The 15,032-nt window shown below is 41.6% G+C and overlaps 2 pseudogenes across 1 annotated transcript in view; both read right to left on the reverse strand.

Moving 5' to 3' along the window:
* Positions 1 to 1,938, reverse strand: part of LOC123998944 — a 51,470-nt pseudogene extending 49,532 nt beyond the window's left edge. The window contains exon 1 of the transcript XR_006832367.1: positions 1,090 to 1,938. The product of XR_006832367.1 is annotated as a phospholipid phosphatase 3-like (transcript). The remainder of the gene's footprint in view (positions 1 to 1,089) is intronic.
* Positions 1 to 15,032, reverse strand: part of LOC123998976 — an 899,899-nt pseudogene that overhangs the window by 577,330 nt on the left and 307,537 nt on the right.

Consider the following 15,032-nt stretch of genomic DNA (forward strand, 5'->3'; position numbering starts at 1 on the left):
TTGCACACATTAGCGATATTGTTGCCAAGTACCTCAACTCGTCCATGGAGTTGAGTGCAGACTAGAATTCCTTAAATTAACCTCTGACTCCTCTAAACCATTATCATGTACCTATGTTTGTCCTGCTGTTGCGTGCCTTTCTTTGTTTGCTGAAATCCATTTATTTTATTTTATTAAACGTTAATCAAATACAACCACTGACTGTTTCCTCATTGGTGGTGCACTAAGATGGCAACTCGGCCGCGAATGCCAATTGAATCTCAACAAGGAAAACATCGGTGGTTGTATTTGATTAACGTTTTATAAATAATATGATGGATTTCAGCAAAGAAATGCACGCAACAAAAGTACAAACATAGGTGGACCTACAAGGTAAGTATCGAGGCATAACGACTAGAAGGAGTTGGAGGTTCAACTCAAAAGCTCTAGAATGTGCTCAACTCAGTGGAGTTTAGATACTTGGCGAGGGAGAATGCTGTAGTGAAGCAATGCAAACAATGAACAAGTGTCATTTTGGCATTAGAACACAAGCAGGGAAGGGGTTGCAACGTGTTTTATTCTAATGTTCTTTTCTTGGGAACCCCATGGATGGTTGTCATGGGAACTCAAGAATTCCCGGGACAACTCTCCTGCCAGCTTTTCTTCAGTGCTTAGCTTAGAGTACAGACAGACTCCCTTTTGCCCTTTTGGTTAAGTGCTGAATTGGCTTTTGAAAGGACTTATTCTTGTATTGTGACCTGTTGAACTGCTAGACCTGTTGCACTTTGCCGTTGTTTCTTCTCCTTAACTACTTGTGCGAATAAATGTAACGTTAATGCGTTTAATTAAATCACTTGGACAACATGTGAGAGTGAGCCGTCCTAGATTTATGTGCAATAATTCCCCATCCTGTGGCATGCATACTATTAATTATATTCATGTTAATGATATTGACCTCTGCATATTTCCTCGGAAATAAGATGGAAATACTGAGACAGGCTAAGAATTAAATGAATGAAAAGCAGACAAGCATGTCATGCTACTACGTTGAGATTCAGTCAAATAAAAAAGGTGAAATAACATGCAAAGGGGGTTCACCATAATTCTTACCTACAAACAGACAGAAAACATCCAAGCCGACCAGCATCTTTCTCTTGGTACAGAGTGAAGTGTCTGCAGGTTCTGCAAGGATGTGATTCTTCCCAGAGCCGTTTTCCTTCATCGCCTCCCCGGCTCCCCCGTTGTCGGATAAACGCTGCTGAAGCTCAGCGTCCCGAGGAAGAGTACTAGTGTGTGTCGAGTTGAACTTTTGCATATTGTCTCGTTTAAAATACAACGTTGATGTTGTCTTGTTGCTGTTTTCTGACAGTAACGTTAAGTATTCCAAAGGTGAACATTCAGTCCGTCCAACGTTGAAAAATACAAATTAATGATGGCTGACTAACATTAGCTAGCTAGCTGTTATTGAAAAACATGTCCAACAACCACAAGTTCAACTTGACAGGAATCAAACCGTTAGCAACAAGCTTATCTGTGAAATGTAAGACAAATTCCACGACAGCGTAAAGAAGAGTAAAGATAAACTGAAAGAGAAGTGTTCTTGCTAGTCTAAGCAAAGCTGGCAGTTCACTGAGGTGTTGCGAGCTAAAGCGCTCACTGTCCCACTGTCTCGTGTTCTGTTCAAAGTCTTCAACTACTGTAGCTGGCTAGACACGCTACATCATACGTTACCCTAAAACCAACTGAATCAATATTTTAAAAGAATAACTTGCAGAACACGCATTGCTCAATTCCTCTGTCAACTTTCAAACTTGCTCATATGCCATTCATTCAACTATTCCAAATGCCCTCTCCATGTGGACTGTTTTCTGTTCAGTCCTCCTGTTCCCTCGCATTTTGTCCCTCCCCAAAACTAGGCAGAGCCCCAGGAGTTTGTTTTGCAACATGTTTATATCTCCTTTGCTCCAGTCGCACCCACTTGTTAGTTAAATACAGTAGTTAACCAAATAGCGACCCGGACTATCTGCATTGACCCTTTTTGCACTAACTGACTCAACTCTTACACTGCTGCTACTGTTTACTATCTGTCACTTTATGTACAGTACATATCTACCTCAATTACCTCGCACAAGTACCCTGCACATCGACTCAGGATTGGTATCCCTTGTAATATTGCAAAATTATCGTTACTCATTGCGTATCTATTATGTGTTTTACTTTTCTATTATTTCTCTATTTTCTTTCTCTCTGCAGTGTAGAGAAGGGCCTGTAAGTAATCATTTCACTGCTAGTGCACACCTGTTGTTTACGAAGCATGTGAAGAATAAAATGTAATTATCTTACTTCTTTGTTTTACACTGATAGCTTTGTTTGTTTTATTTGTTAACATCTATGTTAAGCTAGAATCAATACTATATTTGAGAGAGAATTAAGAGTATAGAGAAATATATAAATGTTTATTTAATTGCATACATTTTTATTTCAGTGTGCTTTGATGAACTGTGGTATGTGTATTAAATTAGGTTAGTAATCCAATGTAATTGTATGTGGCACATGCTTCTTAGACAGCAGGTATAGACTAACAGTGAAATGCTTACATAAGGATCCTTTTCCAACAATGCGGAGTTAAAGATAACATAGAAACAGTGACACGAGGAATAAATACACAGCGAATAACTAATACAAATAACGTGGCTATATATAGGGAGTAGAACATAACGTGGCTATATATAGGGAGTAGAACATAACGTGGCTATATATAGGGAGTAGAACATAACGTGGCTATATATATGGAGTAGAACAGAACGTGGCTATATATAGGGAGTAGAACATAACGTGGCTATATATAGGGAGTAGAACAGAACGTGGCTATATATAGGGAGTAGAACATAACGTGGCTATATATAGGGAGTAGAACAGAGCGTGGCTATATATAGGGAGTAGAACAGAGCGTGGTTATATATAGGGAGTAGAACATAGCGTGGCTATATATCGGGAGTAGAACATAGCGTGGCTATATATAGGGAATAGAACATAGCGTGGCTATATATAGGGAGTAGAACATAGCGTGGCTATATATAGGGAGTAGAACAGAACGTGGCTATATATAGGGAGTAGAAAATAGCATGGCTATATCATTTACATTTAAGTCATTTAGCAGACGCTCTTATCCAGAGCGACTTACAAATTGGTGCATTCACCTTATGACATCCAGTGGAACAACCACTTTACAATAGTGCATCTAAATATTTTAAGGGGGGGGGGGTGAGAAGGATTACTTTATCCTATCCTAGGTATTCCTTAAAGAGGTGGGGTTTCAGGTGTCTCCGGAAGGTGGTGATTGACTCCGCTGTCCTGGCGTCGTGAGGGAGTTTGTTCCACCATTGGGGAGCCAGAGCAGCGAACAGTTTTGACTGAGCTGAGCGGGAACTGTACTTCCTCAGTGGTAGGGAGGCGAGCAGGCCAGAGGTGGATGAACGCAGTGCCCTTATTTGGGTGTAGGGCCTGATCAGAGCCTGGAGGTACTGAGGTGCCGTTCCCCTCACAGCTCCGTAGGCAAGCACCATGGTCTTGTAGCGGATGCGAGCTTCAACTGGAAGCCAGTGGAGAGAGCGGAGGAGCGGGGTGACGTGAGAGAACTTGGGAAGGTTGAACACTAGACGGGCTGCTGCGTTCTGGATGAGTTGTAGGGTTTAATGGCACAGGCAGGGAGCCCAGCCAACAGCGAGTTGCAGTAATCCAGACGGGAGATGACAAGTGCCTGGATTAGGACCTGCGCCGCTTCCTGTGTGAGGCAGGGTCGTACTCTGCGGATGTTGTAGAGCATGAACCTACAGGAACGGGCCACCGCCTTGATGTTAGTTGAGAACGACAGTTTGTTGTCCAGGATCACGCCAAGGTTCTTAGTGCTCTGGGAGGAGGACACAATGGAGTTGTCAACCGTGATGGCGAGATCATGGAACGGGCAGTCCTTCCCCGGGAGGAAGAGCAGCTCCGTCTTGCCGAAGTTCAGCTTGAGGTGGTGATCCGTCATCCACACTGATATGTCTGCCAGACATGCAGAGATGCGATTCGCCACCTGGTCATCAATATATATAGGGAGTAGAACAGAACATGGCTATATATAGGGAGTAGAACAGAACATAGTTATATATAGGGAGTACCAGTACAAGTCTACTGTATGTGCAGGGGTACAAGATAATTGAGGTAGCTACTGTACTGTAGCAACAGGCTAGATTGACTAAGCAACAGGCTAGATTAGACAGTAGCAGCAGCATGTGTACTTGTGCGTGTGTGTATGGTGTCAGTATGCGTGTGTGCATGTTATGTGGGTGTGGATGTATGCAGTTTGTGTTGTGGTGTCAGTGTGTGTGAGTAGATTCGTGTGTAATGAGAGATTCCATTATGTTTCCCAGGCCTACTTAAATTAGAAAATTAAAAACGAGAGAAAATATTGCCCTTTGCCTTACACTTCAAATGTCATCGTTTGCCCAACAATATCTAATCCTTCCTTTGATCAAATAAATGGATGTATCTTTAGCATCAGTTACTTTCCTGGTCAGTGAAGGCCTAATGGGAGACCATGCAGTAGACCCTATGCCTACCCACCTATTTAATGGACATCTCCAACCCTGAATGTCTCTGCTAAAATAGTTTGTATAGGTATAATACAGTTATTAGCATATATCTTATGACTGTCTTGTAGATGAGAATTCCTTCAAATGTATACTTTCTGATCAGTCTCAGATTTTTCTTTACACAGTATGGAATAGCAGGTACAAGAGGTAGGAGAGTGCCACCACCTGGTGAGAGGTACAGAAATAGTCACCTCTTTCTTTTCAGAACTATATATTAAGGTTTATTAGAGACAGACTATGCAGGGCAAAATAACTGCAAATTCGTGCAGTAGTTTTACATGATTGGTGTACAACTGCTTGTACAGGAAACATCAAACAAGGCAGCTATGTTCATGAATCAAACACATTTACTCACACGCAGGCCAATATGTTTCTCAAGTCCCTCACCAGCGTGCAAGGGTACTTCTTCTCACGTAACATTCTCAGCTATACTACAGTCAGCAGTGGCTAGGAGCCTGATAGCATGCAAGGGTACTTCCTCTCACGTAACATTCTCAGCTATACTACAGTATTGTGAGAGAAGAAAAGATGATCGAACAAAATTGAGAAAATAAATGAAAATAAAATAAGGAACTAACAGCAAATTATTTAGGCTGACAGGTCTGTGTCATTACCTCCTTGTCTTATTGAATAGAGCTTCAAACTCTCAACCATTGATCTGTAGAGGTGAAGAAAATGTTTTAAGTTAGACAGGACCAATAGGCAAAAAAATGACCAGCACATCTGGCATATGCCCAAAGTGCCAGACGGTCAATCCGCCCCTGCAGGGCTACCTTTACTTCGCTTTTTCTGTTCAAATGTCAGACTCAAAGGTTATGGGATGAGTCTGGACCCCAGCAAGTGAATTAGATTGAATTTGTAACCTTTCTCTCTTGTCTTCAATAGAAGAGCCTAAAGCAGTTAGCAGTAATGTTGATGGCCACTAGATGGCTGTAGAAAGCAATTTACTGTGTGATAGGTGGGCCAGGATAGATGAGAAGCCTGCAGCACAGTGGAGGCTGGTGTGAGGAGCTATAGGAGGACGGGCTCATTCGAATGGCTGGAATGAGTAAAATTTGTGGTTTCCATATGTTAGATGTGTTTGATACCATTCCATTTATTCCATTCCAGACATTACAATGAGCCTGTCCTCCTACATCTCCTCCCACCAGCCTCCACTTCTTTAGCAGTGATTAAAGTTAAGCTCGCTAACCAGGCTTACATGTCTGAGAACAAAACTTAGAATATAGCCTACACAATGTGCGGGGGAATTAGTTTCCCCCCCAGAAAAGTGTTCTAATTGCATCCAGTGACACTCCCTAGTGATAACCACTATACAGCTATCTATTGTAGGCTACTTAGTACAGCCAGGGTTAGGGAGTAACTTACTACATGTAATCTGATTACATTTTTTTTGCATCAGTTACATTAGCAGTAAAAATATTGTGATCAGATTACAGATACTTTTGAAGAACTAGAGATGATTGCTACTTGGATTACCTTTAAATTCATAAAAGATGTTTGCAAAAACATACAGTACGTATCAAATGTTGACACACCTACTCATTCAATGTTTTTTTTATTAAATGTTTTACTATTTTCTACATTGTAGAATAATAGTGAAGACATCAAAACTATGAAATAACACATATGGAGTCATGTAGTAACCAAAAAAAGTGTAATATTTGAGATTCTTTAAAGTAGCCACCCTTTTGCCTTGACAGCTTTGCACAAGCTTGGCATTCTCTCAACCAGCTTCATGAGGTAGTCACCTGGAATGCATTTCAATTAACAGGTGTTCATTGTTAAAAGTTCATTTGTGGAATTAATTGTATTCCTAATGCGTTTGAGCCAATCAGTTGAGTTATGACAAGGTAAGGGTGGTATACAGAAGATACAGTGGGGAGAACAAGTATTTGATACACTGCCGATTTTGCAGGTATTCCTACTTACAAAGCATGTAGAGGTCAAATTTTTATCATAGGTACACTTTAACTGTGAGAGACTGAATCTAAAACAAAAATCCAGAAAATCACATTGTATGATTTTTAAGTAATTAATTTGCATTTTATTGCATGACATAAGTGATGGTGTGGGAATGCTTTGCTGGTGACACTCAGTGATTTATTTAGAATTCAAGGCACACTTAACCAGCATGGCTACCACAAAATTCTGCAGCGATATTCCATCCCATCTGGTTTGCGCTTAGTAGGACTATTATTTGTTTTTCAACAGGACAATGACCCAACACACCAGGCTGTGTAAGGGCTATTTGACCAAGAAAGAGAGTGATGGAGTGCTGCATCAGATGACCTGGCCTCCATAATCACCGGACCTCAACCCAATTGAGATGGTTTGGGATGAGTTGGTGGACCGCAGAGTGAAGGAAAAGCAGCCAACAAATGATCAGCATGTGGGAACTCCTTCACGACTGTTGGAAAACTATTCCAGGTGAAGCTGGTTGAGAGAATTCCAAGAGTGTGCAAACTGTCATCAAGGCAAAGGGTATTTTATAACACATTTTTGGTGACATGATTACATATGTGTTATTTAATAGTTTTGATGTATTCACTATTATTCTACAATGTAGAAAATAGTACAAATAAAGTAAAAACATTGAAGGAGTCAATGTCAAAACTTTTGACTGGTATTGTGTTCTCAGTGATATTTAATTCAGCATTGACAAAAAGTACAAGTTTAATTTGTTCCAACTGAGCGAGTCTGACCACAAGTCAGAGACCACTTTGATGACACACCTTTTTAACTTCTTCTATTGCCTCTAAAGTGAAAGTAATCCAAAAATAACTGAAACTAATCAGATTATGTTACTGAGTTTGGGTAATCCAAAAGTTACATGTCTGATTACAATTTTTGACAGGTAACTAATGGATTACATTTAGAAAGGAATCTACCCAACCTGAGTACATCACAACTCAGATGACACTGATCAACTGCCAGTCCACCCCACTAAGAGGGTCAGTGCTAATCCAGTATCCTTGGAATGTCCCTACCATAAACCCGAAAACTAACCCCTAGCCTAAACGTAACCACATCCCTTACCCATTTAAAATGTAACTTCAATGGGGTAGGAACGTCCTAACCAGATTGCACGGACCAATAAAAGGTACACTGGCCTTGTACATGTAACCATGTACTACCGAAGTTCACGTTTGAGCTCAGCGCCAACTGACATCGATAATGTGTCTTTTACTCAGGACTCTCTGCCCCATCTCCCAATGGGCCTGCTTACCTTGGCAACATTATAAACTATGGCCACGGCACGTAGAGTAGTCATAAAAAGAAGGGAACGAGGGAAAATTAACACGACATGCCGCACTCCAGAATAACTATTTATTAACCTTTTTATGCGAGTAAAGTACATGTCAGATAAAGAAATGAGACGCCTGATGGAAACAGGACATTCTTCTGTAAACTTTCAAAAATTTGACAAAACAATATGCTAGACAAGGCGGAATCTTTGTGTGTCGGTAAAAATAAATTATGAGAAATGTCATTGGAAACGCTTTTATGCGCAAATATTGATATAATAACCATCCCATCAAAGTACATTTGGAGTCACGCGATGGGTGGGTGGTCCTCCCTCTATACTCGTCGGGAAAGCATGCAGTTTATTAGGCTACAGACTCAAAAAAGTATGAACTTCACAGGGTGGTGAAATTAAAAAGTGATGAGCTTGATGCTCCAGTCCAATAAATATCCAGTTTTTTTCTGGTGACATGATAATCGATGCCTGGCTGCCATTTGACAATAATTTCACTCTTTTGTCCATAACAATAATAATAATCTCATCATGGTCTATATGTGCGCTCGTCGCTCTAGCCAACAGCACGTGCCAATACCAGAGTGACACACTCGCTCTATAACGCAATTATCTATGTGAGAAAACCAACTGTAGAGTTGAAAATTAGTACATGGGAATTTAACCACAAAAAGGTATTTATATGTGCAACACCTCAGCACACACAGACATCTGCAGCAAGTCATGTGCATATTGTTTTTATGCAGTTTTAGAATATTTGCATTTAAATATGTCCAATACCATGGAAACCTAGCTAGTGATACATTTGATTTACAATTCATGACGTTTGAAGCGTCCATGCCAGCAATCTGTTACTGTATAGTACATCAACCATGAATACAGAACTAAGGTATGATTATATAACCAATGAAACTGCTCTGGTTCCTCATTCCATCACATTTGGAATCCCCATAAACTAAGACATAGCTTCAAGATTCCCCCTGTCCCTTTCAAAGACAATGTTATTCTTGCTCCTGAGAAAGTCTGTTACCTTATACAATTCTCACTTCCTCATTCTCCCAACTCACATTTCTAATATCTCTCATTTTATACCAATCTAACTGAATAAAAAGAAGAAACTATACTATTAAAAACAGATCAATTATATAAACAATGATAAAGCACTTTGGAACACCTTAAATGAAATTTTGGGCAAAAAGGTAAACTCCGCTCCATCATTCATTGAATCAGATGGCTCATTCATCACAAAAACCACTATAGCCAATTACTTTAATCATTTTTTCAAAAATTACAAACACTGATAACTGATCAAATTATGAACAAACCGTCACGTTCTTTCAAAATCGAACCCAGAAGCAGACCAGGACAAGGAGAGTAGGAAGAAGGTGAGTATTTATTTACAAGTGAATGTGAATGGGTAGATATATCCAGGTGGCGTAGCGGACAGCGGTGCTGAGTTGATGGGAGTAAATAGGTGGATCCAATGGGGTAGCGGAATCCTCCTCCGACCAGGCGGGAATGGGGTAAATGATCTGGGTGAGTAAATGAAGACAGAACAAACGGAGGTAAGTTTAAGGTAAGCAATACGTAAAAAACAAAACAAATTCTATCCAACTTGAGGCTGATACTATGGCACAACATACTGTTCATGGCTAACGATCGGCAGGGAATGGATGTCAGGTCCGGGCTTATGAAGAAGAGAGATGATGATCAGGACCAGGTGTGCAGATAGCTGATGGGATACAGGTGCGGGTCATCAGAACTCCCAACTGGCTACATTGCCCGGCAACCAGACAGGGTGCGTTCCAGGACGCCGGAAAAAAACACTCCAGGACAGAACACAGGCAAAAAACAGACTCAGGAAACGGGATTCGTGACACAAACATTGTAATTTTGAAATCTATAAAGTTATTGTGGAAGAGGTGAAAAATTGTGGTCTATCCAAGAATAGTAAAGCCCCCTTTACTGGCTCAAATAGCTGACCAATCAGCCAGTTTGACCGGATACGATGCTATTTTACTGTAAACAAACTGACAGACTTTCAACATGCCTATAAGGAAGTCATTCAACAAGCACGTCACTTACACAGATGACTCCTGTTTGGCTCAGAGAAATTGATAATAAAAATATTGTAGGAGCTATTTTGTTAGACTGCGGCTTTTGACAGTCTGCTGCTGGAAAAACGTGTATTTTCGCTTTACTCCCCCTGCTATATTGTGGATGAGATTGACTTTATCACTACTTGTTGTTGGAAGTGTTGACATGCTGAATGCACCAAGGTGTGTTACCTGTCTTAACAGTTATTTTTATGGAAGCCTCTCCAACATAATCCAGGTAAAATCAGGAATTCTCCTGGGCAGCTCCTGGGCAGGCCCCTTACTTTTTTTTCAATCTTTACCAATGACAGGCTTTGATTAAAGCCAGTGTATCTATGTATGTGGATGACTCACACTATACACGTCAGCTACTACAGCGAGTGAAATCACTGCAACACTTAAAGAGATGCAGTTAGTTTCAGAATGGGCAGCAAGGTATAAGTTAGTCCTAAATATTTCAAAAACTAAAAGCATTATATTTGGGACAAATAATTCACTAAATATCGTAATAAATAATGTGGAAATTGAACAAAGTTGGTGACAAAACTTCTTCAGTAACCCTGGATTGTAAACTGTCATGGTCAAAACAGCAGTAGCTAAGATGGGGAGAAGTCTGTCAATAATAAAGTGCTGCTCTGCATTCACTATCAACAAGGCAGGTTCTAGTTTTGTCACACCTGGACTACAGTTCAGGCATGTAGTCCGGTGCTACAAAGAGGGACCTCGGAAAATTACAATTGGCTCAGAACAGGACATTACATGTACACGGAGCGCTAACAAATAATATGCATGTAAATCTCTCATGGCTCAAAGTGGAGAACAGATTGACTTTATCACTACTTGTTGTTGGAAGTGTTGACGTGCTGAATGCACCGAGGTGTCTGTTTAAACTACTTACACACAGCTCGGACACCCATGCATACCCCACAAGTTTCTTCCCAATCCCCTAGTCAAGAACAAACTATGGGAGGCGCATAGTAATAATAATAATAATACTACATAGAGCCATGACTAAAGTACATGGAACTCTATTCCACATCAGGTAACTGATGCAAGCAGTAGAATAAGATTACAACAAAAAATATATAAAAATCACCTTATGGAACAGTGGGGACTGGGAAGACACGCATTCACAATACACACACACACATAGTAATATTGTTGTATGGTGGTTTTATACATTTTGTATTGTAGATACAGTGCCTTGCGAAAGTATTCGGCCCCCTTGAACTTTGCGACCTTTTGCCACATTTCAGGCTTCAAACATAAAGATATAAAACTGTATTTTTTTGTGAAGAATCAACAACAAGTGGGACACAATCATGAAGTGGAATGACATTTATTGGATATTTCAAACTTTTTTTAACAAATCAAAAACTGAAAAATTGGGTGTGCAAAATTATTCAGCCCCCTTAAGTTAATACTTTGTAGCGCCACCTTTTGCTGTGATTACAGCTGTAAGTCACTTGGGGTATGTCTCTCAGTTTTGCACATCGAGCGCCGAATACAAAATTTACCTTACAGTGAAATGCTTACTCACAAGCCCTTAACAAACAATGCAGTTAAGAATAATGTGTTAATTAAAAAAAATGAAAATGAAAGTTACAAATATTTAAAGAGCAGCAGTAAAATAACAGTAGGGATGCTATATACAGAGGGTACCAGTACAGTCAATGTGCGGGGGCACCAGTTAGTCGAGGTAATATGTACGTAGGAAGAGTTAAAGTGACTATGAATATATAATAAACAGAGTAGCAACAGCGTAAATGAGGGAGGGGCAATGCAAATAGCCATTTGATTAGCTTGTCAGCAATGCGCCAGTTTTAAAGTACTACGATATTAAAAACAAACAGACTATCTTTGGATGCAAGCTCAGAAGGCTTGGGAGCTGTGATCCTGCAAGATGATCGGCCAATCGATTACGGGTCAAAAGAGATACGCTCAAATTGAAAAAGAGCTAACGGCGAAAGTGTATGGCTGCAAGAAGGTTTATCAGTACCTGTATGGAAAACAGATCCAGGTGGAGTCAGACCACAAACCCTTGGAAACAATCTTCAAGAAGTCGCTCCAGGAAGTACCAGCCAGACTGCAGAGAATGCTGATGAGACTACAGAGATACAGTCTACATGTGACATACAAACCAGGAAAGGAGATACACGTCAATGATGCACTGAGCCGAGCATACCTGAAGGATTAGAGAGATAAATGGTTCGATGGTGAGCTGGATGGAAACTACATCGATCAAAAACCTGTTTCAGAGGAGAAACTGCAGCAATTCAAAACAGCAACAGCAGAAGATGGAGAGTTAAAACTGGTCACAGAAACAGCTAAAAAAGGATGGCCAGACACGAGAGGGAAAGTTGCAAAGAAAATACAGCACCACTGCACCTTCAGAGAGGACTTGAAATACTCAGGACTGCTGTTCAAAAGTTCAAACTTGTCCCTCAGAAAATGAGAAGAAACCTGAAAAATCCATGATGCACACTGTTACGGATACAAGTATCCTGTGTGTGTGTTTCTTTTCTCTCCTTCTCCCCTCACAGGTGAAAATCATCACTCCCCAATCAGTCAACAATCATCAATCAGAAGACACACCTCCTCCTGTTTCCTACCCAATCACAGTTCCTTTCCCTTGGTTTATAAACCCTGTCAGTTGTTTGCTCTAGAGCTTAATCTCTCTGTAATGCCATGTCTGTAGATCTCTCTGTGTCACTCTCTTTGTGTATTAACCTCTCTTTTGTTTGAGCACCTAGTTAGTGGAATTCTAAATTCCTATATGTTTTGTAGCCAAAACCAAATTCTCACTCATTCTAATTCATTAATGAGTTGTAAGTTCATTAATTATGCATGAAGTAGAGTGAGACCAGTCTTAAAAGCCAGGTAACAGCGTTTAATTCAAGAGAGTACTAGCCAAAAATACAAAGAACCTTACATTTTAAAGAGAGAACATAAAATGACATCATCAGTTTCTCACACTCTCTCCGATCCCCACAATAGCACAGTGTTTTCAGGTCCGGAGATGTCTTCTACTCCCCTCGTAAACCAGACATTCCAATCTGTCTAAAAGATATCTTCTCCTCCACTAATGCCTCATGACTAACGAGACATGGTGTGATGAAAGAAACATACAGGAACTCAAATCCTTCTGTTCACCTGATTTAGAATTCCTCACAATCAAATGTAGACCGCATTATCTACCAAGAGAATTCTCTTCGATTATAATCACAGCCGTATATATCCTCCCCCCAAGCAGACACATCGATGGCTCTGAACGAACTTTATTTAACTCTTTGCAAACTGGAAACCATTTATCCGGAGGCTGCATTCATTGTAGCTGGAGATTTTAACAAAGCTAATCTGAAAACAAGACTCCCTAAATTTTATCAGCATATCGATTGCGCAACCAGGGGTGGTAAAACCTTGGATCATTGTTACTCTAACTTCCGCGACGCATATAAGGCCCTGCCCCGCCCCCCTTTCGGAAAAGCTGACCACGACTCAATTTGGTTGATCCCTGCCTACAGGCAGAAACTAAAACAAGAGGCTCCCACGCTGAGGTCTGTCCAACGCTGGTCCGACCAAGCTGACTCCACACTCCAAGACTGCTTCCATCACGTGGACTGGGACATGTTTCGTATTGCGTCAGATAACAATATTGACGAATACGCTGATTCGGTGTGCGAGTTCATAAGAACGTGCGTTGAAGATGTCGTTCCCATAGCAACGGTTAAAACATTCCCTAACCAGAAACCGTGGATTGATGGCAGCATTTGCGTGAAACTGAAAGCGCGAACCACTGCTTTTAATCAGGGCAAGGTGTCTGGTAACATGACCGAATACAAACAGTGCAGCTATTCCCTCCGCAAGGCTATCAAACAAGCTAAGTGTCAGTACAGAGACAAAGTGGAATCTCAATTCAATGGCTCAGACACAAGAGGCATGTGGCAGGGTCTGCAGTCAATCACGGACTACAAGAAGAAACACAGCCCAGTCACGGACCAGGATGTCTTGCTCCCAGGCAGACTAAATAACGTTTTTGCCCGCTTTGAGGACAATACAGTGCCACTGACACGGCCTGCAACGAAAACATGTGGTCTCTCCTTCACTGCAGCCGAGGTGAGTAAGACATTTAAACGTGTTAACCCTCGCAAGGCTGCAGGCCCAGACGGCATCCCCAGCCGTTACGGACATATTCAATCAATCCCTATACCAGTCTGCTGTTCCCACATGCTTCAAGAGGGCCACCATTGTTCCTGTTCCCAAGAAAGCTAAGGTAACTGAGCTAAACGACTACCGCCCCGTAGCACTCACTTCCGTCATCATGAAGTGCTTTGAGAGACTAGTCAAGGACCATATCACCTCCACCCTACCTGACACCCTAGACCCACTCCAATTTGCTTACCGCCCAAATAGGTCCACAGACGATGCAATCTCAACCACACTGCACACTGCCTTAACCCATCTGGACAAGAGGAATACCTATGTGAGAATGCTGTTCATCGACTATAGCTCGGCATTCAACACCATAGTACCCTCCAAGCTCATCATCAAGCTCGAGACCATGGGTCTCGACCCCGCCCTGTGCAACTGGGTACTGGACTTCCTGACGGGCCGCCCCCAGGTGGTGAGGGTAGGCAACAACATCTCCTCCCCGCTGATCCTCAACACGGGGGCCCCACAAGGGTGCGTTCTGAGCCCTCTCCTGTACTCCCTGTTCACCCACGACTGCGTGGCCACGCATGCCTCCAACTCAATCATCAAGTTTGCGGATGACACAACAGTGGTAGGCTTGATTACCAACAACGACGAGACGGCCTACAGGGAGGGCCCTCGGAGTGTGGTGTCAGGAAAATAACCTCACACTCAACGTCAACAAAACTAAGGAGATGATTGTGGACTTCAGGAAACAGCAGAGGGAACACCCCCCTATCCACATCGATGGAACAGTAGTGGAGAGGGTAGCAAGTTTTAAGTTCCTCGGCATACACATCACAGACAAACTGAATTGGTCCACTCACACAGACAGCATTGTGAAGAAGGCGCAGCAGCGCCTCTTCAACC

Source organism: Oncorhynchus gorbuscha, linkage group LG16 (genome assembly GCF_021184085.1).
Source record: "Oncorhynchus gorbuscha isolate QuinsamMale2020 ecotype Even-year linkage group LG16, OgorEven_v1.0, whole genome shotgun sequence".
In the NCBI taxonomy this organism is placed as follows: Eukaryota; Metazoa; Chordata; class Actinopteri; order Salmoniformes; family Salmonidae; genus Oncorhynchus; species Oncorhynchus gorbuscha.